This window comes from Narcine bancroftii, chromosome 1 (assembly GCF_036971445.1).
Source record: "Narcine bancroftii isolate sNarBan1 chromosome 1, sNarBan1.hap1, whole genome shotgun sequence".
In the NCBI taxonomy this organism is placed as follows: Eukaryota; Metazoa; Chordata; class Chondrichthyes; order Torpediniformes; family Narcinidae; genus Narcine; species Narcine bancroftii.
The window spans coordinates 56,605,272-56,613,131 of NC_091469.1; positions in this window are offsets into that span (position 1 = coordinate 56,605,272).

A 7,860-nucleotide genomic window follows, 5' to 3' on the forward strand; every position below is an offset into this window, starting at 1 on the left:
TTGGGACACACCACCACCCCTCGCCCTGCTGAGTATCCAACCATGGCGGCAGTACCAATAGACGACACTTTCCTTATTCTAATATATCCTAATTTCAAAGTATCATATTCCAAAAGCATGAGCTACAGTTTTCCAAATTTCAATCTCTTTAATCCAATAAATCAAACTCTGTGACTGCTTTCATGTGTAGCTTTAATTCATTGATAAAATGGATAAACATTTTGCATAACTTCACATTAAGACTTTCATAACAATGAATAACAAAGTATTTACCCCACAATGCACCAGGGTCATGGCACAACAGAGGACACAACAGTCTCATCGCTGCATACCCACCAGTCCTCTGCCGCTGATTGCACACAGGCACCCCAGACTGCCCAGGACCCTGCCACTGCACTTCAACCGCAGTCTGAATTACAAAAGTCACTGCGAACAGACCACCTGATAGACTTAATTTGTATCTGTATCCTCACCACTTCTCCTCGCTGGACTCTTTTTTTAAAAAAAACAAGGATTGAATGCGGTAAAACACTCTATACATATATTTATCTGTCTGGGCACACCCATTGGCCGGCTGTACCTGTGGCTCCTACCACAGGCTCCAGAATAAAGGTGATTATTCCACAGCCCCCTCCCCAATTCAGAACAATCAAGCAGCTAATAAAAGTCTAACAATTTGTTCACCTTCCATCTTTTGGAGTCATTTATTTGCATCAATTTTCCAAAGCATCCATCATGGCATGTCAGAAGTGTCTTCCACTATGTAGATTGACACAAAGTCATTCAACAACTGAGCTTTTTCACATTACAAAATATTATTTCCCCCCTTCCATTCTTCTATGTTCACTGTAGGCACCTTTTTTTCTCTTTATATAATTATAAAAACATTTATTATCTTTTGTGCTAGTTTACTTTCATTATCTATCTTCCCTTTCATTGTTGCTTGTTTACAGTTTCTCTGTTGCTTTTTAAAGTTTTTCCAAAACTTCCAGTTTCCCACTACTCTTGGTGACTTTGCATGCATGAGCTTTTGATGAGTTTGACACCTTTCTTTATTTCCTTAGTTATCCAAGACTGGCTGGCTCTCCCGTCCTTAATGTCTTTGCTCTTGACTGGAATATACTTTTGCTGAGTTCTGTGAAAAATCTTTCAAAGTCTTCTATTGTTCCTCAACTGTCCCATCATGTAACCCATGTTCCCAATTTACGCTAGTCAACTCCTTATCTTCCCTTTGTAGTTTCCCTTGTTCAGACATGATGCACTGGTTTTAGATCAAACTATTCTACCTGCCATTTGTATGAGTAAGTCAACCATACTATGATCTCTCTTTACAATAGGATCATCAACTGCAAGCTCATGGATTTTACCTATCTCATTACACAGGACCAGATCTAAGATAGTACATTAAAAACACACTGAAATGCTGGATGAACTCAGCCAGTCTTTTCAGCGTCTATAGGAGACAAAAATATATTTCAGATGTTTCAGGCTTAAGCTTTTCTGCTAGAAGCAGGAAATCTCAGAAAGTTTCCTAATTCAGAGAATCCTGGCTGGGGGAGGAATCCAAACCAAAGAAAAGGTTAATTGGATATGATAAGGAACAAGGTAAGAATTTATCATGTTTGAGCAATGGAGACAGAATGGAGAAACAGAGTTAGGGAAAGGCAACGATGGCTGCTGGAAATGCCAGGGTTGCCAATTATATAACAATTGACATATCCAGGGACCCATCTTTCCAGATGAAGCACTTCTTCCAATCCACTGTACTGCATTTGGTGTCATGATACGGTCTCACTTACATTATAGAAATTGAAGGCTTTGCAGAGTACCTGAATTCACAGCAACACAAGCAGGCCCTTTGGCCCAAGCAGCAGGGAGAGTAGAGAAGAATATCTTTCTTAGGGTAAAATCTGATGATTATGTAAATAAGATGTTGACAAGGTTATCTAGTTCATGAATGGATGGAAGCAGTTTGAGAGAGAATTTAAGTGATCATTTTCGTGGGCTAGATTTTCAAATTACATTATCAGGGAGTTTTAGCTTAAAAGTTTCTTTTAAAACATATAATATCACTTCCCCTGTTTCTGCCATTGATATCTGTAACATCTTTATTCAAAACCATGTGTTGCTTTCCTATCAAATTAAAGGTCAGAATCGGATGGTCTTTTTTCTTCGCATTGCGATTGGCAGGTGATGAGATTTATTCCAACATGATGTTAATGAAAATAAACATTTTAGTGTGTTACATTGGTATATATCATGACTGACCACTAAAAGTATTAGTTAATCTGGAGCAGGAGAGAGTGCTGCTCAGGGAGCTGAAGAAGGAACTCGTTCATCGTTATTGAATGAAGATCTACCAGGACCAATGCCTGAAGATGGCACACAAAATCAGTGAACCGGTGCGGACTCGAAAGGCCAACATGGCCTGTTTCCGCTCCGTAAATGGTTATATGATTATAAATATTTGCAATGAGAAGCTGGAGGGACTCAGTGGATCAACTAGCATTTATCTCGATAAAGGGTCCTGACTGAAACATTGATTGACCATTTCTGCCCATAGATGTTGACTGGCCCGTTTAGTCCCTCCAGCTTTTCATTGTTTCCTCAAGATACCAGCATCTGTACTTCGTGTTCCTCTATTAAAAATAATGCGGTTAGCATAGCCATAAAAAAGTTGTCAGCCTCAAACCAATGATAGGCCTGGACTGCATTTTTTCTAAAGCATCCTAAATAAGTTTTCATCCAAGTAAAAATACAGTGCTGGAGAAACTCAGCAGGTCAGTGTACTTTATATAACAAAGATAAAGGCATATAACCAACATTTCAGGCTTGAGTCCTTCATCAAGGTATTCATCCAACCCCATTTTGAGGAAGATATATCCACAGTGAATGCCAATCTCCTGCCCCTAATGCAATATTGACCTAGTTTTGAAAATATCTATTCCAATTTGTGGTTATAGAGTGCTGGTAATACTCCTGACCACTAGAGGGAGATGGAGATGAATGCTGCACCTCAGATTAGATACAAAAAAATGGCTGCACCATGAGGTCATGAATCGTAAATAAAATATTGTTAATATAAAAGAACACAAGTTTCTTTATTACTTAAAAGATCTATCGTATGGTACTAGGAGTGTGTATCAGTCGGTATCAGCAGGAAGCATGGATAGTGTGAAGGCTCCTGACACTGTCATTGGACTGGGAATGTCAACCACGACTGACGGTATCTGCAAGCCATTAGACTCAGTAGCAAATCGGATGCATGGAAGATTATACTGCTACTTATCATTGTGGGACCTCAAGCAGTAGAGGTTTTCAACACTATTTTTTGTTGAAGCAGATGGCCAGGACACATTCAACAAGGTTATTAAGATGTTTGATTAACATTGCTCACCGAAGAAAAGTGAAATGTTCAAGAGCTATGTGTTTCACGCACACACAGAGTTACAGGCAGAGAACTTTGATTTTTTTCTTAATAGATTTTAAACTAAAAGCAAGCACATGCAAGTTTGGATCGCTGCAAGATTAAATGATCCATGCTGAAAGACAGGAACGCTAGGGTGGTGATCTTGGGATTACCACCTGTTCCAAATGCAAGTGATGAAAAGAATGTAAGGATAAGGAAAATGAACGTGTGGCTGAGGTGCTGGTGTACAAGGCAAGGATTTGGCTTCTTGGATCATTGGGATCTCTTTTGGGGAAGGCATGATCTTTACAAGAGGGACGGGTTGCACCTAAATCCAAAAGGTGTCAATGTTTTGGCAAGTATGTTTGGTACAGCAGTGGGGCAAAGTTTAAACTAATTTGGCAGGGGTATGGGAACCAGAGTGATAGGGAAAAGTGTAGGGAAGATAAAGTAATGGCCAGGAAAAGTAAAATAGGAAAAGTAATGTTGGGAGGAGAAAGTAAAAAATCAAATGGTGCAGTGAGTTTTCGGGTCAATGATAGTCTTAAGAAAATTACAAAGAAAAATAGTGGGCAGAAAAATCAAAAGAAAAGGTTACAGAAGTCACTAGATATTAAAAGGACAAAGAGCATAAGGGCACTTTATCTGAATGCCCGCAGTATTAGAAATAAGGTTAGTGAACTTGAGGCGCAAATCGGTACCCATGCCTATGATTTGGTAGCCATCACGGAAACATGGCTACAAGGTGACCCTAAATGGGAATTAAACTTTCAAAGTTATCAGGTGGTGCAAAGAGATAGACAGGATGGTAAGGGAGGTGGAGTTGCACTCTTAATCAAAGATGAGCTCCAGGCAGTAGTGAGGAATGATATAGGATCTAAAGAGCATAATGTTGAGTCCATTTGGGTAGAGATAAAGAATAACAAAGGGAAAAAATTATTAGTGGGTGTTATCTATCACCCGCCAAATAACAATAGTTTAGTGGCACAGGAAATAAATAGAGAGATAAGTGAGGCATGTAATAATGATACGGCAGTAGTCATGGGGGACTTTAACTTCCACATGGATTGGGAAAATCAAGTTGGTCGAGGGAGTCTGGAAGAGGACTTCATAGAATGCATCCGCGATAGCTTTCTTGAGCAGCATGTTAAGGAACCCACAAGAGAAAATGCTCTCCTGGATCTAATGTTGTGCAATGAGATAGGTAGAGTAAATGATGTAATAGTCAGAGACTATCTGGGAAATAGCGATCATAGTATGATTGAATTTGTCATTCAGATGGAAGGGGAAATAGTTAGATCTAAAATTAATATGTTATACTTAAACAGGGGTGACTACCATAGGATGAGGGAGGAATTGGGCAGAGTGGACTGGGAGCACAGGCTAATTGATGAAACAGTTGAGGAACAGTGGAAGATTTTTAAAGAAATACTTTGTAATGCTCAACAAAAATATATTCCGGTCAGGAAAAAGGGCAGCAAGGGAGGGAAAAATCAACCGTGGTTAACAAAGGAAATAAAGGAGAGTATAAAATTGAAGGCACAGGTGTACAAGGCTGCAAAGAGCAGTGGGAAACTGGAAGATTGGGAAAACTTTAAGAGACAACAAGGGGTTACAAAGCGGGTAATAAGAAATGGGAAAAAGGATTATGAAAGTAAATTGGCACAAAATATAAAAACAGAAAGCAAAAAAATTTTATAAATATATAAAATAAATATATAAAAGGGTGGCCAGAGTTAACATAGGACCCTTGGAGGATGAGAAAGGAAAACTGGTAGCAAAAAAATGAGGAAATGGCCAAGGCATTAAACAAATATTTTGTGTTAGTCTTCACGGTGGAAGACACATTCAGCATGCCCAAGGATGCGAATGTTGGGGAGGGCCTTGATAAAATAGTTGTTACAAAGGAAGTAGTGATGAAGAAACTAATGGGACTAAAGCTAGACAAATCACCTGGTCCTGATGATATGCATCCAAGAGTTCTGAAGGAAATGGCAGAAGTTATAGTTGATGCATTGGTGGTCATATACCAATATTCCTTGGATTCTGGGCAGGTCCCGGCAGACTGGAAGGCAGCAAATGTCACGCCACTTTTTAACAAGGGATGTAGGCAGAAGACTGGAAATTATCGGCCAATTAGCTTGATGTCTAGTTGGAAAAATGCTTGAAGCCGTCATTAAAGATGAAATAGTGAAACTTTTGGAATGTAAGGGTTCAATCAGGCAAACACAGCATGGTTTTAGAAAGGGAAGATCTTGTTTGACAAACTTGTTAGGATTCTTTGAGGATATAATGGGTGCGGTGGATAGAGGGGAACAGGTTGATGTTGTATATTTGGATTTCCAGAAAGCGTTTGATAAGGCGCCGCACAAGAGACTTCTCAGTAAGTTACAGCAAAGTGGAGTCCGGGGAAGTATATTGGCCTGGACTGAAAATTTGTTGTCTGACAGGAGGCAGAGAGTCGGGACAAATGGGAGTTTTTCAGGTTGGCAGAGAGTGGTAAGTGGGGTGCCGCAGGGGTCAGTGTTAGGCCCACAACTGTTCATCATTTACATTGATGACTTGGAGGAGGGGACAAAATGTGGTGTAGCCAAGTTTGCGGATGACACCAAATTGACTGGAAGAGCAAATTGTAATGAGGATGTGGAGAGTCTGCAGAGGGATATAGTTAAGCTGGATGAGTGGGCAAAGGTCTGGCAGATGGAGTACAATGTTAGTAAGTATGAGGTTATCCACTTTGGCAAGAAAAATAAAAGAGCTGAATATTATTTAAAGGGTGAAAAACTACAGCATGCTATTGTGCAGAGGAACTTGGGAATGCTTGTGCATGAATCGCAAAAAGTTAAGTTGCAGGTGCAGCAGGTTATTAAGAAGGCAAATGGAATGTTGCCCTTCATCGCTAGAGGAATTGAATTCAGGAGTAGGGAGGTAATGTTGCAACTGTATAAGGTACTGGTGAGACCGCACCTGGAGTACTGTGTCCAGTTCTGGTCTCCATATTTGAGGAAGGATATACTGGCTTTGGAGACGGTCCAGAGGAGGTTTACTAGGTTGATCCCTGGGATGAAGGGGTTGACTTATGATGAAAGATTAAATCGTCTAGGATTGTATTCGCTCAAGTTCAGAAGAATGAGAGATCTTATAGAAACATATAGGATTATGAAGGGTATGGATAGGATAGATGTAGGAAGGTTTTTTGAGCTGGCCGGGGAAACTAAAAACGAGAGGACACAGTCTCAAGATTCGGGGGAGTAAATTTAGGACAGAGATGAGGAAAAATAGTTTTTCCCAGAGAGTAGTGAATGTTTGGAATTCTCTAACCAGGGAAGAGGTTGAGGCTGCCTCATTAAACATATTTAAAATTCGGTTAGATAAATTTTTACATGATAGAGGAATTAGGGGATATGGGGAGAAGGCAGGTAGGTGGAGTTAGGTCATAAATTAAATCAGCCATGATCGTATTGAATGGCGGAGCAGGCTTGATGGGCCATTTTTGGCCTACTCCTGTTCCTACTTCCTATGTTCCTATGTTCCAAATTGTGTTCAGAATTATTGATAAGAATGTTAAAGAGAACTTTATGAAGATTGTATTTTTATGAACTAAGATATATTTTTTCTTGAATCATCTGATATTTATTAGATTATGTTAACCTTTCTTATTAATACTTTGTGTAGAACTCAGAGGAAATGTTGATCAAAGTAACAGCAGAGAGTAGACTCCAGTCTATGAGGGAATAGTGGCATCAGGAGGGAAGTTTTTTTTTTAAAGATGGCACTTTTGAGGTGGAGTTTTTTTTTCATCCTTGGAGGATTAAGTGGGCTTTTTTCATGGCTTCTGGGGTTTCTTGTTTACATCACTGTCAAAGCAGGGACTTTGCACTTTTATACAGAAAGGAAGAGATCACAAGATTGTTTATTTACTGTGACTGTGTTACTGTGCAATATTTGTAAATCAATATGGATAAGACATTAACGTTTATAAGTTTTAACATTAACGGTTTAAACAGGTAAATTAAGAGAAAGAAGGGTTCAGCTCACTTAAAAAGTCAAAAGCAGATGTGGTCCTTTTACAGGAAATGCATCTTACTAAGGTGGAAATGACAAGTTAAAAAGAGGATGGGTGGGGCAGGTCTTCTCCTCTTCATTCAATTCTAAGGTAAGAAAGGTTGTGATTTTAATAAATAAAAATGTTCTGGTTAATGTAGAGAATATATCAAATTGTAAGATTTATTCAGAATCATGGACATTTATGAACATGTATGTGCCAAACTACAATGACAAAGTCTTTATGAAGGATATATTTTTGAAAGCTGCTGAGGGGAGACAAAATATTATGATGGGAAGAAATTTTAATTTCTGCCCAGATCCGATATTGGATAGATCTGCAAGAACAGTAATTAGGGCAAGGGCTGCTAAAATGATGTTATCTCATATGAAGGATCTAAATTTGA